The following is a 21,292-nucleotide window of genomic DNA, read 5'->3' on the forward strand; positions in this document are numbered from 1 at the left end:
CTGCCTGGTGGCCAACTCCCTGGTGGCGAACTGCCTGGGGGCGAATTGCCTTGGGGCGAACTACCTTGGTGGCGAACTGCCTGGGGGCGAACTGCCTTGGGGCGAACTGCCTGGTGGCGAACTTTCTGGTGGCGAACTGCCTGGGGGCGAACTGCCTTGGTGGCGAATTGCCTGGGGGCGAATTACCTGGGGGCGAACTGCTTGGCGAACTCCCTACTAGGTGGTCGATGCCTTAGAGAATGTTGGAGCTCCCTGGTGCGGCGCAATCCGACTGCCCTCAGCATGAGGTGGTCTTCTTTCCTTTGTAGGCTGCGGGAGATGAGGGACTTGCGAGAACTTTATCTTTTCCTCCTTTTTGTAGGTGGCGGGAGCTGAGAGACCTGCGAGAACTCTATATTTTTCTCCTCTTTGAAGATAATATGAGAGAGCTAGAGAGTAGGGTTATTTCTCTTTCTTTTCCATCCCCTTCCCCTTTGGGGGGTGAGGTCTTTATATACCGGAGTCTTTGCGGGTTATGTGGGTGAAAAGCCTCCAAACGGTAAGACTCGTCGCATCCTGTTAGAACCGGGGTACGGTGGTGAACTCCTCGAGGTCGTCAGGCTGGCGCTTGTGTCAGGCGGCCAGGTCGGCGCTTGGGCCAGGTTGTCAGAGGGGTGCCTGCGTCAGTCGGCAGGTCAGTGTTTAGGCCAGGTCGTCAGGTCGGCGGGATAGTGTTTAGATCAGGTTGTCAAGCTGGCACTTGTGTCAGTCGGCGGGTTAGTGTCTAGATCAGGTCTTCAAGCTGGCGCCTTGCCCGGATCATGCGCTAGGCTAGTCCAGGTCGGCCAGGTCGCGCAGGCCGCGCGTGCGCCGCGCAATTCGCGCGCGTTAGGCCGCGTGCAGGTCGCGCCAGGCCGGCCAGACAGGTGCCCGGGTGGGTCACCAAGTTCGTAATTTTATTGACTGGGTGTTTTCCTAGTTGTCACGAGGTGTCACGCGTCACAATTTTACTGGAGGGCCAAATCTGCCATCATCAGAACCAATTCAAGACTTCGAGATGTGGCTGAATTTTCTTCTTTCATTTGTAATATATAATGATTTAAGCAAAAATTTGTTGTAGTTAAACTATGTGCTATTTATTTGCCTTGATTTGGTTGATATTTTTCAATGAAAGTTGTCTTTATTTAATTTCTGTTATCGTTTTTCATATAAAAAAAAATTATGCTTAAAGTGGGAAGGGTATCAATGCTTGTATATATGGATCAAATACTAAGCTGATTTGTTTGCTTCCCAAAAAAATAGTTGAAAAGATGCCCTCAAATGAGTCTTTAGTTCACCCCATAATAAATATTCTCAGGGGGAGAGAGCCGTCACTGTTTAAGAGTTAAGAGGTGAGCTAGTCTTTAGTTCCACCATTATGTCTGGTAATTCATAGCAAAGCAGAGCTGCCGGCCATCACTTAGTGCAATTACTTCAACTTGCATGCAAGTGAGTGCTATGAACGTATGTAGCAAAGAAACTTGCTAAAACCCTACCAGGCTACCCTCATAGTCTAATGAGTAATGATTCCTCATTTCCACCACCTCAACCTAAAGTAGGATTGCTCCGACAAGCACCACCAGTATTCAATTCGACTGTCTTTAGGAGGGGGAATCCATTTAACCTATTTTTTACCCGTTGAGGAGGAACTAGTTTAATTGTAACTTGAAGGGCAAGAGCCCAGGGGAATCTAACTATTGTGTCAATAAGCCCAGACTTGATTAGCAATAATGGACTTACCATCATAAAGCCTACAGCTTCTCTCCACCCAAATGATGGTCCCTACAAACTGCCAAACAATACCTGTTGTAATCACCGTTGGACCCTGAAAATAGTACCTGCATTCTGATCTGGTGGCTAAAACACTTTACAAAGACTATAGAACTGTAGATGACCCAACTTGGTATAAGTCCATGTGACAATATCTTTGCTAGGGCTGCAAACGGATCGGATTCTATCCGTTAAGAAAATCCGATTGATCCGAATCTGACAAGGGATCCGTTGGATTTTCAAAAGCATGTATACTATTGAATATCTTATTCAAATTCAGTTTGATTAGAATTATATTTATATTATGTAATATAAATAATATTTTAAAATATAAGATATACAATATTTTATAAATAATAGATAATATATAATATTTCATAATTAATGGATCCGATCGGGTCACATCGGATTAGATCAGCTAATATCCGAATTCAATTTGTTAAGTTAATAGATGGGTTTTTTCCCCTATCCAATCCGATTTGTTAGGATCAGGAGGGATATCCGAATCTGCCTCTTAACGGATTGTTATTGGATTTGGATCGAATCTGATCTGACTTATTTGCAGCCATAATCTTTGCTCGCTCTCGCATATCACCCCATGCCATTCTGAGAGACTCATATATACCCTTTCGGGTCTTTTAAGTTAGAGGGTTCCCTCACATTACCGAGAACAGTTAGTAAGCTTCACATGAACCTGTTCAGCCCGTTGGGTCAATGGACTACTGTCCAACTAGGTAGGATTTTAAGCCCTGAATTTCTCAACTACCTAGCCAAACGGCCCAAATCTTTGACCATGCCAAGCAGGTTCTCTCTACTAACATGGGTAAAGTTTGTTTAAGAGTTACATTACTATTGTTGCTCCTTCAGCCAAGGGATTTATCCATACACCGAGGTTATTCTAATGGAGGGCCTCTGACCACTTAACAACACAAAAGAATTAACGAAGCAATTTTCAAGATTGGGCTTCTTTGACTATTTTGGTGACAAAAATGGAAGAATCATTAAATATGGAGCCTAGCTTGGATCCAACCTTAAGGGTACTTTAACCAGAGAGTTCGCATAGACATCCTTCTCTTATTTATCATACATGTGGTTATCTATTTTTAAATCAAATTATTAAAAAAATATAAGAAATCATAACAAAACACTTTTATGTCTTAATTTTCTTTAATAAAATCCATCATTTACTAAGATCATTCTTATCTTTTTCTTTTTATTAAAAAAAAAAATCATTCTTAAAATTCTCTTTACTCACCCCCCCGCCCCAATAGTTAATGTTTGGAACATTTTTCCCTCCCTCCGGCATTCACTAAATTTCTTTTTTTTTTTTGTTAAATATAAAGTAGATGGATTGGGCATGTTAAGAGCCAGCCCAAGCCTAAAACTAGACATGGCCTCTACCTGGACCCAACCTGTTGTCAAAGCTGAAATTTGCCAACCCAAACCTAACCAAATTTATATGGGTTTACTTGCTAGTGCGTCCTTGCAAAAGAACTTTATGAGAGCTTCTATCTCTTGGGTTGTGAACTTTTTCCAATGCATTATGCAAGCTTGAGGTCCACTTCCAAGGAATGTTTCTCTGATTCACTTTATCACAAGTAGTTGAAAGAAACCCCTCTGTTCCAAACTTCGCAGTACTCTCATAAAAACTAAAAGGCTATGATTGAGAAAAGTACAAATACAAATATGTGTGGTTCAGAAAAATGAAGAGTTGGTTTAGGTTTTTACTGATAATTTTGTTTCCTGCCAAATGATTTTTAGTTGTGATAGGTACAAACATGAATTCTAAGATTAGAATCCATCTTGGGATTCATGTTTTCTCTCATTTTCAATACACAATACAAATATTTTGGAATCCTAAGGCTTCTCAACCATGCTTTTCACCTTCTCCATTCTCAAACATTTAGGGTTTGAAACCCTTCACCTTCGTCAGTCTCAGGTAGTGCCCGAAGCTTGAAGCTTCACTCGGTTGCTGCCTCTCTTCTCTTTTGCTCCCTCGAACATTGGCATGCTGCTTGGGTCAGTTAGGGATTGGACAGGATTGAAGTAAGTTGCTAAGGGTTAGGATTTGGAAGCTCAAAGCTTCACTCAATCGCCACCCCCTGTTCTCAGGGCTGTTCATAAGAAGACCTAACCTGACCAAATCGATCAACCTGAACCGAACCGACTTAGTAGTTAGTTCCTATTTAGTAGTTACAACCTACTTAGTTCCTACTTAACTAAGTTGACTCTATCCTGGTTACAACCTAACTTAATTTCTAGTCTTTAGTTAGTAATGACATTAACGACAAGTATTGTAAGACAATTAGACAAGAAATTTTTTTGGAAAAGTTTAAAGAAAAGAATTAAAAGATCATAGTTCCTATGGTCTTTTACACTAAATAGGCAACCAATTACAATTAGAATTAGGTGTCCTTTTTTACTTAGATTATAAGGTTTTTTGAAATATACAAACTTCAGTTTTTTTTCTCTAATATAGTTTGACTTTCTATTTTCTTGATAACTTCTATTCTAACTTGGTCCGCCCCTCAACTCAAGCACAATCTCTAATACAATTTGACTATCAAGAATCAAAATTTTGAAATTTCAAGTTCTCAAGTCTCAACTTCAAGACATCACTCGAACTTGGCTCTCCCAACTCCCATCTTCTCATTCTCTCAACTCAAGCTCAAGCATGGTTTAACTTAGAGTCGAAACCGACCCAACCCGACTCAAACCGATTAGGTCGGTTTTGCTTAGCACAGGGTCAGTTTCGGTTTCAATTTTGGGTAACCCGATTAGGTCAGGTCGGTTAAAAAAATCTCAGTAACCGACCCAACCCAACCCATGAACAGCCCTGTTCTCCTCTTCCACCCCCTCAGATGTTGTCATGCTGCTCTGAAACTCCAACATGCTCTTCTGCTCTAACTAAGAGAAGATTTAATCTCTTCAAATGCCTATTGGTGGGTTGGTATCATGGTTTTTAAAAATGAATTGGTGTGGGGTCCGGTTACCGGTTCGAACGGTCTGACCGTTCGACCTGAATGGCCGGCCCGTTTTGACAAAAAATAAAAAAATTAAAAATTGGAAAATGGTCAAAACCGTTTGAACGGTTCGAATGGTTCAAACGGTTAACCGGCCAGTTCAACGGTTTGCTGACCAAAATCAACGGTTTTGGGGGAAAAAGCGGTTTTGGAGGAAAACGAAACCGGTTAGGTTAGGTGACCGATTCCCGGTTTTTCTGATCTGACCGTCCGGTCTAGTCCAGTTTTAAAAACAGTGATTGATATTCAACCTTACCCAACCCAACCCAACCCACCCCACCCATTTGCCACCCTTAATGAAATAGCATTTTCACTCTTCCCAAACGTAGCCTAATTCTCAGAATATATGTTTCTACTATGTCTGGACGTTGCCCGTGCAACTCCAAGTAGGATTACAAATGGATCTAATTGAATAAGATATAAATTTGATTTGTTTATATTGGAATTTGAATTGCGTCAGATTTATATGGAATTCAAATTGATTTTGGATTGCAATCAAATATTGAATACTACAAATAAATAAATCAAAAATGGAGAAAATATTTTATATTATTTACAAAATGAATTCAAATGACTTTAATAATATATTTTATGGACAAAATAAATTGAAAATTAATTGTATGAAACTTGAAAATAGCACAATTTAGTAAAAAGGAAACATTCAAACCTAACAGCAGTTCTGTGAAGTGAGTGTGAGGACAATGTATATTTTCATTTATGGGAAGATGTTTCTAATCTACGGATTCACGTGGAGGTTGGTGGGTCATTTCTTCTAAAGCCCATCCTGTACTGGACTTTGCTAGGGGGGTGGTCAGTGAGGGATCCGTGTTGGTGAGCTATTTAGGCATTAGTGCAGCCCACTAGCCCAGTTCAGGATTCTGATTCTGGAACAAAAGCCAAGCATTGGCTGAGAACTAACATGGGTTAGGGCCTTGGAAAGGATCGAATGGCTTTTTTTTTTCTATAATAGAAAAGTAGAACCGAATCACATTCCATAATATTTGTGCGTCAAGATTTAGACTTTTGGCTTTACTTAAGACCAAGCAACGTAGCAGGTGATGAGATGAGTGGTGGTTGAAGTTGAAGATTTGGCTTGCTAACCCGTATCAGTCAAGGATATTCCTTTAATTGTTCACCATTCGTTAATGAACGGAAAAAAGAAACAAGTACCCAAACGAAAATTGCGAACAAAATCCTATTGTGGTTGATGGGTCAATTTCAAGCTTAAGTTTAAATTAGGAATGGAGACGACGACCCAGTAATCCTTCAGGCTCTAGCTTCAGTTTCACGACATATATAACCCATCTATTCCTCTGTCTTAGGTGACAAGCTTGACACCAATCACCTTCCGAAGCATGACAATTGACAATGGCAAGAAAGAGTTCCGGCTGAGGTGTTTGGGTAGAATCAGGATTTGCTCTTCACAGAATGTACCTCACCCCGACCTCACACATTCCCACCATGTACTGGAAATTGGCAATTGGAAAAGAAAGAGTTCCTGTTGAGATGTTTGGGTAGAATCAAGATTTGTTTCTCAGAGAACGCGTCTCACACCGATCTCAAATATCATTCCACCATATATTGGAAACATCTTCTCATAAATAACAAAATTCTAGCTGTACATAAATTAAAGGCCTGACATGGACTGAGAACGTTGATGTCGCCCATCCTGTCAAGTGTCAAATGCCCAATGCTTTGGACCTTGTAAGTTGGGAACTTGGATAAAGACAAATTCTTGTCTTAAAATTCGTTAGGATTGGACCTTTCTATCATCAATGGCAGGCTGGACGACAATTTCCTTCCTACCCAATGGGTACCCACCCTTACCTGCCCAGATGGGGGCGATTTGAAGGTGGGAACAGGTTTTGAAATTTCAAAAGTCCATTATAAATGAATTAGTTCTAATGAAATCCAATGAATATTTTGGATCAATTTGGAATACTCCAATTCAATGTCTGAATCGCCCAAACTGTTCAAATTCATTTTCATCAGTCTAAACCCAGTCCAGTGGCATATATATTCTTATCTTATATCAATGGATCAGATATTGGTTTAATCCAACCCAATTTAATATAAATTTGTTACGGATGGATCAGGTCCAATCCAATCTAATAAATATTTTGGAACATATTGGTCCAATCTAATATGTCTTATTGGTCTGTCCAATCCATCCAAATTGATTTTGGACTGGATGGGGTCCAATCCAAAACCGGTCCATTGACACCCTTAGATACTGGTAAGGTATGGTATCAAGTTAAACCCATCCCTCTCCAATGCATACTGATTCAAATTTTATGTATTAAGAACCTAGGTTGTGTTTGTAACCGATGTAAAACGTCATCGGAGTATACTGATGACGTTTTATATCGAATCACTAAAAAGTAATCGTTTGAATTTCAAAAAGTGTGCATAAAAAAGTGGAGCTTTACATTAGCTGTATTGATGTAATATTTACATCGATAATTGATGTAAAACTCTACTTTAATGAACTTTTATATTGATTTAGAATGTAAAACTCTATTCCATGCAAACTTACACAAAACTGAACAGGAGTGAAATTTTACGCCGATCATGCCGATCATGATTGTACACTCCTTGCAAACACTGACAAAATTGAAGCAACATAAATATTTACACGGATAAAGTTTTACATCTATTCCAAATACAACCTTAAGCATTAAGTGTTGAATGTTGACTTTATTGTTATAAGGTATATGAGCTAATTATGAATTATGTTTTGAATTTAATAATATTTGGATATTATTTGAAAGACAATCGATAGTTTATTTTTCCCATATTTTAATCAAATAATTGAAAGTTTTAATATTTGTTCGTGTACTTTACTTATTTATTACTTATACATAACAAGCAACTAGATGCGTGTCTGGACCCGGTTGACCAATTCAACCTGCCCATATTCAAATGTGGGGAGGGTAGGGTTGGGGAGGCAAGGGAGAGGGTTTAGGATTTAAGGTTTAAAATATCGATACGCTTGATATGCCAGTAGAGGTGTATCAGGCAGTTTCGGTAGTTCTTTTAGTTTCTTTTTTTTATTTTTTTTGTTAAATCTGGTTCAGAGGGGCTGGTTTAAGGTCCGTCCATCCCTGAATTGGTCAAAACCCCGATACACCCTCTATAGGGGCATATTGGGAAGCTCCCATCACACCGGTAGAGGCAGATCGATAGTTTTTTTAGTTTTTTTTTTTTTTCAAATCTGATTCAGAGGGGCTGGTTTAAGGTCTGTCCACCCCCCTGAATTGGTCAAAACCCCAATACACCCTCTATAGGGACGTATTGGAAAACTCCAATACGATACGTATCGGCCGATCGATACTTTTAACCTTACTAGGATTTACAAAACCCTCCCAAACCCACTCCATTGCTGTTATAATTGCACAGTTGGGAACTGGGATTAAGTATTATTAACAAAGAGCTAAGAGGACCACTAAAAGCAATAAAAGTACATAGTGGAAAATGGTTCTATTACACAAGGCAAAGCAAGATAGATTTTTCTTGAGTAAAATGGGGACCTTTCTCCTTTGGGGTTGTCTTGATAATTTCGGGTTGGCTCTACACGAACCCAATTCTATTTGATCACAACCCAACCCAGGCCCAAAGTGGAACAACAAAGAAACAAAGAAGGATGAGATAAAAATACAAAAAAAGAAAAAATATGGGAGGCTCTATGTAGGGGTGAGCATTTGGTTTATTCGGTTAAAAATCGAATCGAATAAATCAAAATTTAAAAAACTGAATTACAAAAATGAAAACCGAACCGAAATCAAAATAGAGGAAAACCAAAATAACTGAAACTGAAATTTTTGGTTCGGTTTTTGGTTATTTCGATTAAAACCGTATTTCAAAAATATATATACTATATTATATATTGTATATATCATAACATATAATATATACATATATATTATGAAATCAAAATTTATTATATTATATATTAATATATAACATATATATATGTTATATATTATATATTACATGGTATATAGCAAAGTTCGGTTAATTCGATTTTTTTGGTTAACCAAATTTACCAAAAACCAAAAAAGTTTGAAACAAAAATTTTCAGTTCAATTTTTTGATTTTAACCGAATAGTGCTCACCCCTATTCTATGGTACGGGAAAGACATGGTACAAGAAGAGTTTTGACCAATCAATGTAACTCTGTGAATTTTGATGATTGGTTACTTCTTTTATTATACTAGTTGAGTAGCTGTGAGTTTTTCCAGTATCATAATCGAACCCTAAAAACATTAACAAAAGAAAGAATAATGAATATTAAAAAATAATAGAAAGAAATATAAGAAAAAACTTGATATAATTTTCACATGACAATCTAAGATAATACATTGATTTTGTGAGTTCAAAACGCTTCCAACACAACCCTAACAAGTCATTACAGTTGCACTTCGGGGCATCTCACTTTGAATGAGAAAGGAGATATGTACATATGTATGGCTGCAGTGGCGTGTTGGGAGAGTGTTGGAAGTGCTTTCTTGGCAGCATATCCCTACCATGCTTTTGTGGCGATACAAATTACAAATCTATTTATTTTTTATCATATTACCCGACATGTAACTTGTTGTTTCAATCATTTGTCTCTCAAATTTGCAATAGAAACGAGACCCATTTCATCATTTCATCTGCCAAATAAATGTTTGAAGTACATTAGAATTGCAAACGATCTGACGTTGACATTTCATCCAAATTGACCTAAAAGGCATCTTTTTATTTCCCTGAAGATAGAAAAACAGCACCATGGAATTGAGCTACATTTCAATTGGAGGCCTGGAGCATCAATTATCCCTTCCATTATTAGGACCTTCACTGGTTCCTTTCAATCAATTCTCAAAATTTCCCAATTCTTTTTATTTAATCTTCCTAAGTAGTTCAACAATTTGTCCAAGATCTATGCTCTATCTATGGACAATGAACATAATGTGAATGTTTAATCAATTCTATGTACTCCTTGCCTTTAGGTCTTCCCTAATACCTATACAAGAGTAAGCTTAGTTTAGAATTTTTTGGTGTCTGTCATTTAATTATCTGTTTCCTTGTTTCCTTGTGTTAAATGGAAGTAATTGGGTGGAACTAGTTTTTTTTTAGAAGGGTAGAATTAGGTTAAGACGCACAGTTCATGACTTGCTTTGAAAATTCTCTTCTTACACCATTAGAAGAGTAGGATAGATCCTTGCTTCATCATACAGACATTTAACAAAGGAATATCTACTCATAGGACACTACAGCTGTACATTAGGAATATCTCTCCATGAATGATAACATGTATACGGAGAAGATGTTCTCAATGTACAGCTGTAGTGTCTTGTGGGTAAGATCGTTGTGAGCAGGAGATCCGAGCCCGGATGGGGGTCTTTCTTGAGAGGAAATGATTCCCTCGTTTCCACCTTCTCATACATCATTTGATTTGTCAGAATGCTAGATAAAATGCATTTGGCAATTAAGGCCATGGGTGGTTTCCTATGGGCCTCATTCTTTCAATTCTTTCTTAGGGTAAGAATGGACGAATGAAAAATCAGCCCATAACACAAAAATTAAGGTAATCTTAGGGATGCATATGGTTTCGAATCAGGGCATATCTGAATCCAATCCGGCATTGTTCATGGCAGATCCAATCCGATTGGCCTCGATCCACTTGTTTTTTTTAAAAATTAATAAATTATTAAAAGAAAAATAAAATATATCAATTTAAATAAAGAAAAATAAAAAATATAAGCATTTTTAATTATTTTCATCATATATATACATGTTTTTTATAAAAAATAAATAATATAACAAATTTATAAAAATACAATATAAATAATATATTTATAAACAAACAAATAAATACCAAATATATATATATATATATATATATATATATATATATATATATATATAACATATATTGGATTGGATATTTTCAAATTGGATAGGGGTGACCCGAATTCAACCAAATAGGGTTTGATCTTGGATCGGATTGGATCATGATCCAATCCATTTGCACCCCCAAGTAATCTGCAATACGAAAAATAATCGTGCCTTATGTTGCTTATTTTCACTTTTCAAAGAAGTTCTTTGCCAACAGTGCCCTAGGTCTTCAAACCACTAGCATAGATTTGTTTTTCGGAGAAGTACGGATAGGCCCAATATAGATTTCTGATTTCCACTGCAGAGTTATAAACATTCAAAATGTCAAAAACCCTCACTCTATACAGTAATGCCCGGCCATGAATTGGCATCAATTCTGAATTGACACCCACCCCAACTGTACTTTGAACCTAAAAATTCTGACCCTAAGCTGAACCGTCATTCCCTCTAGATTTTTAATGGCTGATGGCTGGCAGTCAATTCTCCGTCGGGTATTGTTGTTATCAAAACTTGTGCCAATGAACATTGATTTTTGGCCATTCGCCAGCAAAAATCTATATCGGCAGTTTGAAGGCCTAATGGCATAGAACAAACTTCGAAAAGAGGAAATAACTAAATAAGCAACATAGGTTACAACCATATGATCGATGTTTAACTTATTATAATTTATGACTTTATTAGTATATTATCTTTATCAATCATGCTATTAAGCCTACTATCAATTTGATGAAATTGTCAAACATATTGTAGTTCTTCATGTTGTTAACTTTACAATTTTTAAATTCCATTTTTATTTAGAATTCCAAGTTCTTTTCTTCATTTGCACAACTGCTTACTCAATTCAGCAGAAATAGGCATTAATTGATTTTTCTAGTTTCTTGTCTTTTTTATTCTTTTTTATATTTAAGTTATTATTGATGTGGGGCCTACAAGGTTGATTTGTGTTTTATTTGTGTGGGTTTTGCATGTTTTCACTATTAATAAGTATTGTATATACCTATATTATTAATTTTGTTGATGAAATTAAAAAAAGAATAAAATTAAAATTTGTAATCAAACAAGTTCAAATTGTATTCCATTCTTGCACAAAAAGAACTAATTTTCTTTTTGAAAAAGAAAGTGTCTGATTTATAGCAACATTTCCACTTTTTTTTTGTCTGTTCTAAGATTTTATTATTAGAGAGAATGAGCAAGAATGAGTAAAGGAAACATGGCCTAAGCTTATTACTTCATGAAAAAAAAAATCAGTAAAGGAAACGGCCACTCTCAATTTTATGCTTGGGGGAATTCTCAATGTCCAAGAAATGGCTTCTTGAAATCAAGGCAATTCCCAAAAGTAATTTTTGATGTGATATTTATCCATGCCAAGTTGCCAATAATATTCAAGCAGGAAGCATAAAAAATGCCATATCAACATTATTGCTAGGAAGTTTTTTTTTTTTTTTTTTTTTTTTTTTAACGATTATAATTCCCAGAACAGAACAGGAAAGCCTAACAAGTGGTGATTCCTGAGGAAAGTAATTTCAGGAATCATTTTCTCTTAACAAACACCATCTAAATTTACACACTAAAGCTGAAAGAAAAAGACCTATACCAACAACCACTTGGCAAGCAACAAAATCCAATCTCCATACCTTGGGTCATTGTGAAATTTCATAATTCATACCACTCTTGCTTTTGATTCCCCCATATTCCGGAAGAAACAAACTCTCCAAGCTATTGTGCTCTCTGATTGCTCACCAAATAAAGTAAGAGGGTTGGTAGCATTAATTGTTCCATGTGCAACAAGAAACACAATTTTGTGTCAACTCTATAATTTCTTCCACCACAAGCATGCAAACTCTTTTCTCCCTTCCACCACAAGCAAGAACATCAAATGTGCAAATCTATGGCAATCTTGACCTGCACAAGTAAGCCAAGATTGTTGGCCATTTTAGCTTATATTTTCTTGTGGAGTTCATGAATTTGTGTTTTTTGGCTTTTAGTTATATTCATTGGAGAATTTCATGATCGCCTCTTAAAGACGGGTTTATAGCAAATATAATTTAGCCTATGTTTGGATAAGATTATGCTTTTGAGCTTTGGGCTGTAGAAGAAAGTGTTTCTTTTGAAAACATAATCTGCAGTGGAAACACTTTTAATGTAAGTTGTCAATTAGTGTAAACACTAAGCTTTCCTTTTGATTAGCCTAAAATTGGGGCTTAAAAGTGTTTCCACTGCAGATGGTATCTGGCATATATACTATATGTTTAGTGTTTCCACTAATTGTTAGTGGGTTAAAAGTGTTTACACTAATTGTTAATGGGTTAGATTTCCACTTGAAGTGGGTAAACACTTAAATGGGTTAGGTTTTGGAAATTTAATGGTAGCATAAAAAGGTTTTGTCTTTAATAACTACAAGCATTTTGGATTCTGGCATATATACTCACCTTGAAACCATCCAAGTAGATGAGACGAAAGCCTACAATTTCTCAACCTCAATATCTCTGCTTTTCATCAATTATAGCTTCAGAAGAACCGTTTTGGGCCCTTATAAAACCATGTCCTGATCGGATTCTATTCCAATATAATTTCCTTTTTGTGAGAAATACATGTCCAGGAACCCCATGATCCAAGTTCATCATACACTATTGTCTTTATCTTTACACATTTTCAATTCAAAGTCAATTTTTCATTTTGTTTGTGTAATCGTTTGGAATCTTAAGCATTACAATTCTTCTCAGAAACAGAATTGCAATGTCACTATCATGTTTTCAACAAAGCTAAAGATGATTAAGAAATGGCAGGGTGCCGGTAAGGGCATGCAACTTTAATTCCAGTTTTATGATCTGTCTGATTCATCTTTATTATTATTATTATTATTATTATTATTATTATTATTATTATTATTAAAGCAAGGGCATGCAACTTTAATTCCAGTTTTATGATCAGTCTAATTCATCTTTTTTTATTATTATTATTATTAAAGCAAACTACTTATTAAGCAAGAACCCAAAAAAAATGGAAATAAAAAAACAATTAAATCGTATTAATTTTGAATGTTAACAAAGGGCTGGGTGTTTACAAGAAAGTTCTCTCCAAAGAAACTATATATGGTATATTATATATATGGTAAAAATAAAACAAGTGAACAGTTAATTTTATGGTTATTTTTATGAAAAAAAAACTTAATTGCTTCAGAAATTTAACAATATTTCAACTTCCTAATAATATCAGTCCAGATTTCCTACTAACTTCCCTCTACTCCCCTCTCTACTAGCCCATTAAAATTATTCCAGCTGTATCTAGTGTAACGATTGACTAATGCCTTAATTAATTCCTCCGTTAGATACTATTTTAAAGAAATACCTATTTTTATGTATTAATTAAATATTTCTAAAAATAAAAATATAATAATTTTGGGTGGTCTGTAACTAGGGGTGCTCGTGATTCGGTCGTGGGCCTTTTTCGTGAACTGAATCAGTAGTACTAGTTTCTGGAAAATCGGCAACCGGAACCAAACCGAAACCAATCGGTTGATCGGTTCGGTTCATTGGCTTTTTTTATTTTATAATATTTATTACAAAAATATATATAAATATATAATAAAAATTATAACTAGGGACTGAAAAACAACCCCTTTCGAATCCCAGATTCAGTCCAAACAGTTTTGGTCAAATCTAGTTCGAAATGGTCCAAAACTGATTTTCAATTCAAGAATTAATTCATGAGAGATCTGAAATTAATAATCTTGATTTTAAACAAACAAAAATCAACTATGGACTGTTCGCACCACCTGCAAAACAGAGGTTAATCACTAAAGTTACAGTTTCATAAACTGTAAATCGCAGGAAGCGATTTCTCCATCTGCAAATCTCTAGCACCGCCATCTTCTTCCTTCTTCTTTAATCAAGAAAATAAATCAATATGCATTATATATAAATGTATATATATATTATAAATATATATTTATATATAATGCATATTTATTAATTTATAATATATATATATATATAATATACATAAATATATAGAAAATATATAGAAAAACATGTATACCGGTTGGTTTGATTAACCACTGGTTTTTTAAATTGGTTAGCCAAAACCAAACTAGTACCGTTGGTTTTTTAAAAACACCAAACCTAGCGGTTCAGTTAACCAATTTTTTTTGTTCGGTTTTGGTCGGCTCTTCAGTCAGTTTGGTTTTAAAGTTTTTTTTTCTTTTTCTCACTCCTATCTGTAACTCTTTCTCCATGCATGAATTTGCTTTACTAGGCTTAGAAAGGAAATAAAAATAAAAATATCTATTTTAGTTACATGCAAATTTCCCATACTCTCTTTAATTTTATGCAAATTAATTCTCTAAGCCTAGTAAAGCAAATTCATGCATTAGAAAAAGAGTTACAAACCACCCAAAATTATTATATTTTTATTTTTAAAAATATTTAATTAATACATAAAAATAAGTATTTCTTTAAAATAGTATTTAACGGAGGGATTAATTAAGGCATGTTACACTAGATAGGACTTAGTGACGAGTGAAATAATTTTAGTGGGTTAGTAGAGAAGGGAGTAGAGGGAAATTAGTAGGAAATCCGGATGTCTAGGAATTGAAGCGTATTTCATTTGGGTTATTAAGTTGAGTGGACTTGTGGAAATAGTAGCCACTCATTTAGAGATGTAGGGTCGTAAACAGTACCATGCCAACTAACTTAATTGTTTTATTTGGAAGAGGAGTTCTACAGTAAGAGAATCCTCATCATAACTACAATAGGTGTTGCTGGGAAGAGATCAACTACCTAAAAATGTCGAGATAATTTTCAGTCATTTGATTTGTAAAATGATCCTCTTTTTGGAATTATAATAATTGCTTTTCAACTATTAGATAGAATCTAACTATATATATATTTAATTGGCATCAGTTGGTCTAGTTTTGGACCCATATATATGATTGTAAAACATCAGAGAAGACTAAGTAGGTGTTTGGTATTGGTGCTGGGAATATCGTATCATTTTTTGAGAAAAACAGGGTTAGGTATGTAGAGTTGTAAAAACAGTTTTTTTTTTTTGTTTGTTTGGAACTGGTGCTGCTATATAGGCTTTTTTTTTTTTTTTTTTTTGAGAAAACAGCACTGATTTTGTTTGATATCAGTGCATTGATTCCATATATGCAACATCCAAGCTGATGCCATATTGATTCCACGACATTACATCATTGGCAGCAACACACCGTTTTCCCAAAAAATATCAAATTTGACATTGTTCTAAACCACAGTTTCCCGATTTCGAAGACATGGTTTGGAGCAACGCTTTTCTAAAAAACGACATCAAATAAAAAGACATTACTTTCAGCAACATTTTCTCTGATGTAATATTTACATAACACCATTTTTTCAAAAAACGGCACCAATACCAAACATCCCCTTAAATAGAATGCATTGATCTAAGTATATATGGGAGTCGTTACATGATATTTATAGACTATAAGAAGTGTAGGCCCTGGTTTTTATTACCTTAAATTCTCAACACGCACATGGCTGCTTCGATAGGCACAACATCAATGTTAAGACGAGGGAGCCCCTCCCCCTCATTGCAGCCGGCCGGCTTCCATTTGACGGTTTGTATTTTAATATTCGATCTGTTAGAAATTAATTACATCATCATAAAGAATAGTTTATGCCAGAGAAGGCTGAAAGTTAATTATGGTGCCTTTTGTGTTTCTATTGTCCCCAACATTGCTTAGTGGGTTATGTTATGTCCTCTTCTGAAATATATATTTATTCTCTAGGTAGTTTATTCACTGGACATATCTGTCTTTTCCATAAAAAGAGAAGGTATAAAGAGAAAATACTTATATTATCAAGGTGAGATGATGGATGAAGAAATTAATTAGAAATGGCTCCTGACTTTTTAGGCATGAGGTCCCAAGACGGACTGGCTACCAAACAGCAGTGATGTTGTCCTGAAGTTGATTTTGTTGGTGGCTGTTAAATTGGACAGAAAGAAAGGAAAAAAAAGGGGGGAAATTAAAAAAAAAAAAAAAAAAGGAAATGTGATATATCTTAGATGATGGAGTTTAATTATAAGACTACTTTAGACTAGACCTCATCATATATATATCATTTTTTATGTATGGGCCTAAAAAACACCAGAAAGACCGATTACTCAGCAGCTAGACTAGACTAGACTAGACAGCTTTCCCATTTCCATGAAAGAGAAAAGAAAGGGGAGATGGATGTGACTTGATTGGCATTAATTAATGGGAGAATGACCAATCAGCCCGCATCAGAATTTTACAGCCCTATAGTACAGGGGAATGCATCCTAACGGTGAATTGATACCAAATTCACAAGCATAATGTGATTTAATAATAGGGGGAGGGGCTGGAATTTAGAATTCTGCATAGATGTATCCGTACTTCTCGGTTAATTAATTCCATTCTACCATCAAATTAACTGTGATGGAATGTGTATGATTAGAAATTAGAATGGAGCTATCCCACCGTTATGGGAATGGGATTCTTATTTGTTCTAAGGACTATATATATACCTGGAGGAGATCTCTATACTTAAAACATATTAATGTACACGTATACATATATATGATTCCATTTTTTCAGTGTATCGATGGATTTGGTTTTAATTAACTTTAGTGGTTGCCCAATTATGTCAAGTTAGTGAAGGAAAAGTTTTTCAAACACCAATATGCCTTTGGCCTTAAGAATCATGTCCACACGCAGAAAAGTAGAGTAGGTGCTTTGTTGTTTAGTAAGCAGTATTTATTATACAAATACAAATAATACAAAAGATTGGATCTTACGGTCAATGCTTAAAAGTAATATGGTCCATGGCCTTATCCCTGGCCATGGATATTAATTCCACATTGATTTGGAGGTTTAGACCCATCATATATATTTTTATTTATTTAAATTGACATGCCAGAAATCAGTCTGCGACATGGTTAATTAATTAATTAGGAGCATTGTCGTTTTCAATTCTTACTGCATGTATGTATCAACTGGTAAATGTATATTAAACCTCACGATCGATCAGAGGGAAGGCATATATAGATTAGATGGTTGCCGATGAAGGCCGCTTTCTGATTCTGGTTCTTTTGTTTTTGATCTTGCGCTGATTATTCTAGAGCAGACACCCTTCTAATTGTTAACGATTAGACGTTAATTAGTATTATTATCTTGGTAATGAGGGACTTCTACGAGTTATTTATTCTGGAAATTAAGGGAGGTCGCTCGCAATTTGGAACGTGCCACCAAAGGTGACAAAGTTGATAGAAGGAGGCGTTCAAGTTTCACATCGGGCTCGTTGGTGCAGGTACTTTCCTCAGTTTCAAATCAAACCCAGAAAGCAGAGAAGGAGAAGAAGAAAAAGAAGAAATAAATATATTGGATGGGTCGCCATCTAACGTAACGGAACGTTTTTGTCTTTTCTTCTCCAGGATTCAGGCTGGGTCCATCAAGATTAAAAAGAAAAAATAAAATAAAAAAGCAGTAACATGCACCCATGATCTGATAGATGCAAACGCTCTCTCCTTTATCAGTGGATACAGACCATGAGAACCTTCTCAAGTTTATCGTTTATTGGTCGGAAATTGATATTAATCAGAAGAACTTCATGAAATTTTTGTTGCCTGGGCTGGATTAATTGCAGGCAAGTCGACATGTTATCTTTTCCCTAATTTTTTTATTTTTATTTTATTTGAGTGAAAGGAGTTATACTGTTCAAGCTTTAAAATCTCTAACTCTTATCAGTTTATATCACAGAAAGACTGAACTATCTCATCTGATTTAGTTGTCAACCTCACTTAACTTTTATACTACGTTACCTTCATTTGATTTTTAGGCTCAGTAAGGAGTACAACTACAAATCTTTAAAAGTAGAAAACCTTGTATTTGTATTTATACTCTTACACCCTTAACTAGTTCATAAAGTGCTGCTCAGTACAAGCTTTAATTCTACATTTCCATTTAGAGAAAATAGATGGATTGTTCTATATCCTGATACAGTCTGTGAGTGCTTGTGTTAAATATAACTCTTTTTATTATTTCTTGCCTCTGGACCGTCCAATTAAAAGTTTAAGAAGATATAAAGATGTTATCATCAGCTAGCTAGTATTGCAGCAATAGCATCATGTCATCAATTGGTCAGCTGGATATCTCGACGATAGGACTGTAGAAAACTTGTAGGCCCACCACCTTGCATGTGTGCCGACTTTATACCAGTATATGGCACTCCATAAGACTCCAAACGACCCATTAAAAGCCAGAGAAGTCCCACAGAGAGCTTTTGCAGCTTTAGCCCCAAACTTCATTGGGTCATCATGGTACACCAGCCTCATTAAATTTGCAACCACTGTACCCTCATTTCATGACATCCATCCCCACCACTTATTCACGGTTTGGAGACTTCTTGCTTGGGCGACAGCTGCTAGCTACAAACTTTCTTTCTTCCAATATGGTTTAATTTTTAACAATTTCCATTGATGATCTTCTCCTGCCATTGTCTGCACTTCTGGTGTTGAGGAATAGAGATGGGTCGTCATTCGTGCTGCAGTAAACAGAAGGTAAGGAGGGGACTGTGGTCACCTGAGGAAGATGAGAAACTGATCAACTACATTTCCACCCATGGCCATGGTTGTTGGAGCTCAGTGCCAAGACTTGCCGGTAAAACTGCAGTTCAATTCCAACTTAATTATATTAATACTTGTATAGATCTGTGGAGCTGCTCTCTAGCTATCTCATTTTACTTATAAGTAGTACTGATGACAATTTCATTTAAATGCATTAGATTCATCTTAAATTCTTAATTTGCTTCTCCGTTTCTCATGTTTTGCATCATCCAGCTCCATAGAATTCTAGGAAACAGGTAATTTACCATCACAAATATCATCGTCTGTCAATATCGGTATTTAATTATCAAATCGATCGAGTTCACAACTTTTTAATTACGAGAGAGATTGTCTTTTACAGATGGGCTCAGATTGCCAAGCACCTACCGGGGAGAACAGATAACGAAGTGAAGAACTTTTGGAATTCAAGCATAAAGAAGAAGCTAATAATGTCTAGTGATAGTGTTTCAGACCTGACCACTCTACCTGATGTCTGTAACCCAGTTAGTTTTGGCGAAGGTTTGTTGACTGTAAAAGCAAACCCCAACATAATTATTGGTGACCAACAACAATTTATGCCACAAGGTATTAACCATGACGATTTCAAGCCGGATATGATCGACCAAGATGTCAACTACTGGGTCAGCGCGTCACCGGCGGCGTCACTGCCGCTGCAGTCAGAGACGAACTCCGTTAACCCAATATGGCGCTCTGATTATGACCAGACTAACCATCATCATGGTCATCAATCCGATTCACCGAAGGAGCTCAACGACATGAAGTTCACCACAACGGTTTACGATGAACTGCTGCTGGGGTCGTCTGTAATGCCAAAGCTATGCGAGATTCTCGACATGGATAAATGCGGCATGACATCTTCTTCTGCTTCACATGAAGGCGACCCGGCAAGTAATATGATTCCTCCTTGTACACAACTACAGTCTTATCCATATAATCTTCGTCACATGGCCACCAATCCAATTGGGTGCACTGATGCCACCATGCCAGCATTATCGTTTTCCTCCTCCTCATCATCACCATCACTGTCATGTGGTGCTATGAACCCTAATCTGCCACCTAACTGGGTTCAATTACTTCAATAGGCTTGGCTTCACTGTTGTGTGAATGCATGGGTCCATTAATTCAAAATATTTAAAGAAGGTGCATCATATGGGAAGTACTAAATATAGCTACTGGTATAGTTTCCTTGTAGCAATACTTAGGTTTTTTTTTTTTTTTTTTGACGGTTTAAACTTTCATCCAAAAAAAAAAAATTGCAACAAAAAGGTTCAATTTCACATGTCTGCAACCATGTTTGTGTATGTTATAAATAAGTTCTTCTCAGTTTAATTAATTACTTACTTCTATAAGTGGATATCATCATTAGTTTCTTCATAAACCTCTGCAACATTTCCAAGCACTTATGATTCCTCTCTCCTTCATTAATGTGCATTTACATTGTCAGAGACTCAGAAGTTTGCTGATCAGTAAGCTTTTCTTTTCTCCTTATTAAATGGAATTATTTCAATTATCTTCAACCTCTTAATCCAAAATCCAAAGCATCTCTAGTATGCATGAAAATGTGACCTACAACCCAGACGATATAGAAAATAAGCATTCCTCCAAGCAACTCAGGAGGCCTCTACTTGGAATTGCAATAGTACAATGGTACTATGAAGAGGCTAGCTGGGTATTTCTTTTTCTCTGGGTTGAATCCCAAAGGGATAGAAAAGAAATTACAAATATGACTTATGTTAAGGAGTAAGGGCTCTCAAAGAACTACTTTGACATGAAAGAAAGAAAAAAAAAAAAGATATAAAACCCTAAAAATTTGTAGAAGTTTAGCAGCGTTTGGCAAGTCTTTTTGCATGTCGTTTGGGCTTCGACAAGTTCGAAAGATCAAATTTTCTTTTTTTTTTATTTGGTAACTAAAATCTGGTAAGACCAGAAGAAGCATGTGCAGAAAGACCTGATGAAATGATAAAAAAAATGTCAAA

The 21,292-nt window shown here is 36.0% G+C and overlaps 1 long non-coding RNA gene across 1 annotated transcript; it reads left to right on the forward strand.

Moving 5' to 3' along the window:
• Nucleotides 1–19,443: 19,443 nt before the first annotated feature.
• On the forward strand, nucleotides 19,444–20,665 carry LOC148846920 (uncharacterized). Its single transcript, XR_016101101.1, has 2 exons — nucleotides 19,444–19,552; nucleotides 19,657–20,665. It is a non-coding gene; the product is annotated as an uncharacterized LOC148846920 (long non-coding RNA).
• The last annotated feature ends 627 nt before the right edge of the window (nucleotides 20,666–21,292 follow it).

The sequence above is a fragment of the Nelumbo lutea genome, chromosome 6, assembly GCF_056320005.1.
Source record: "Nelumbo lutea isolate HS-2025 chromosome 6, American lotus-T2T, whole genome shotgun sequence".
NCBI lineage: Eukaryota > Viridiplantae > Streptophyta > Magnoliopsida > Proteales > Nelumbonaceae > Nelumbo > Nelumbo lutea.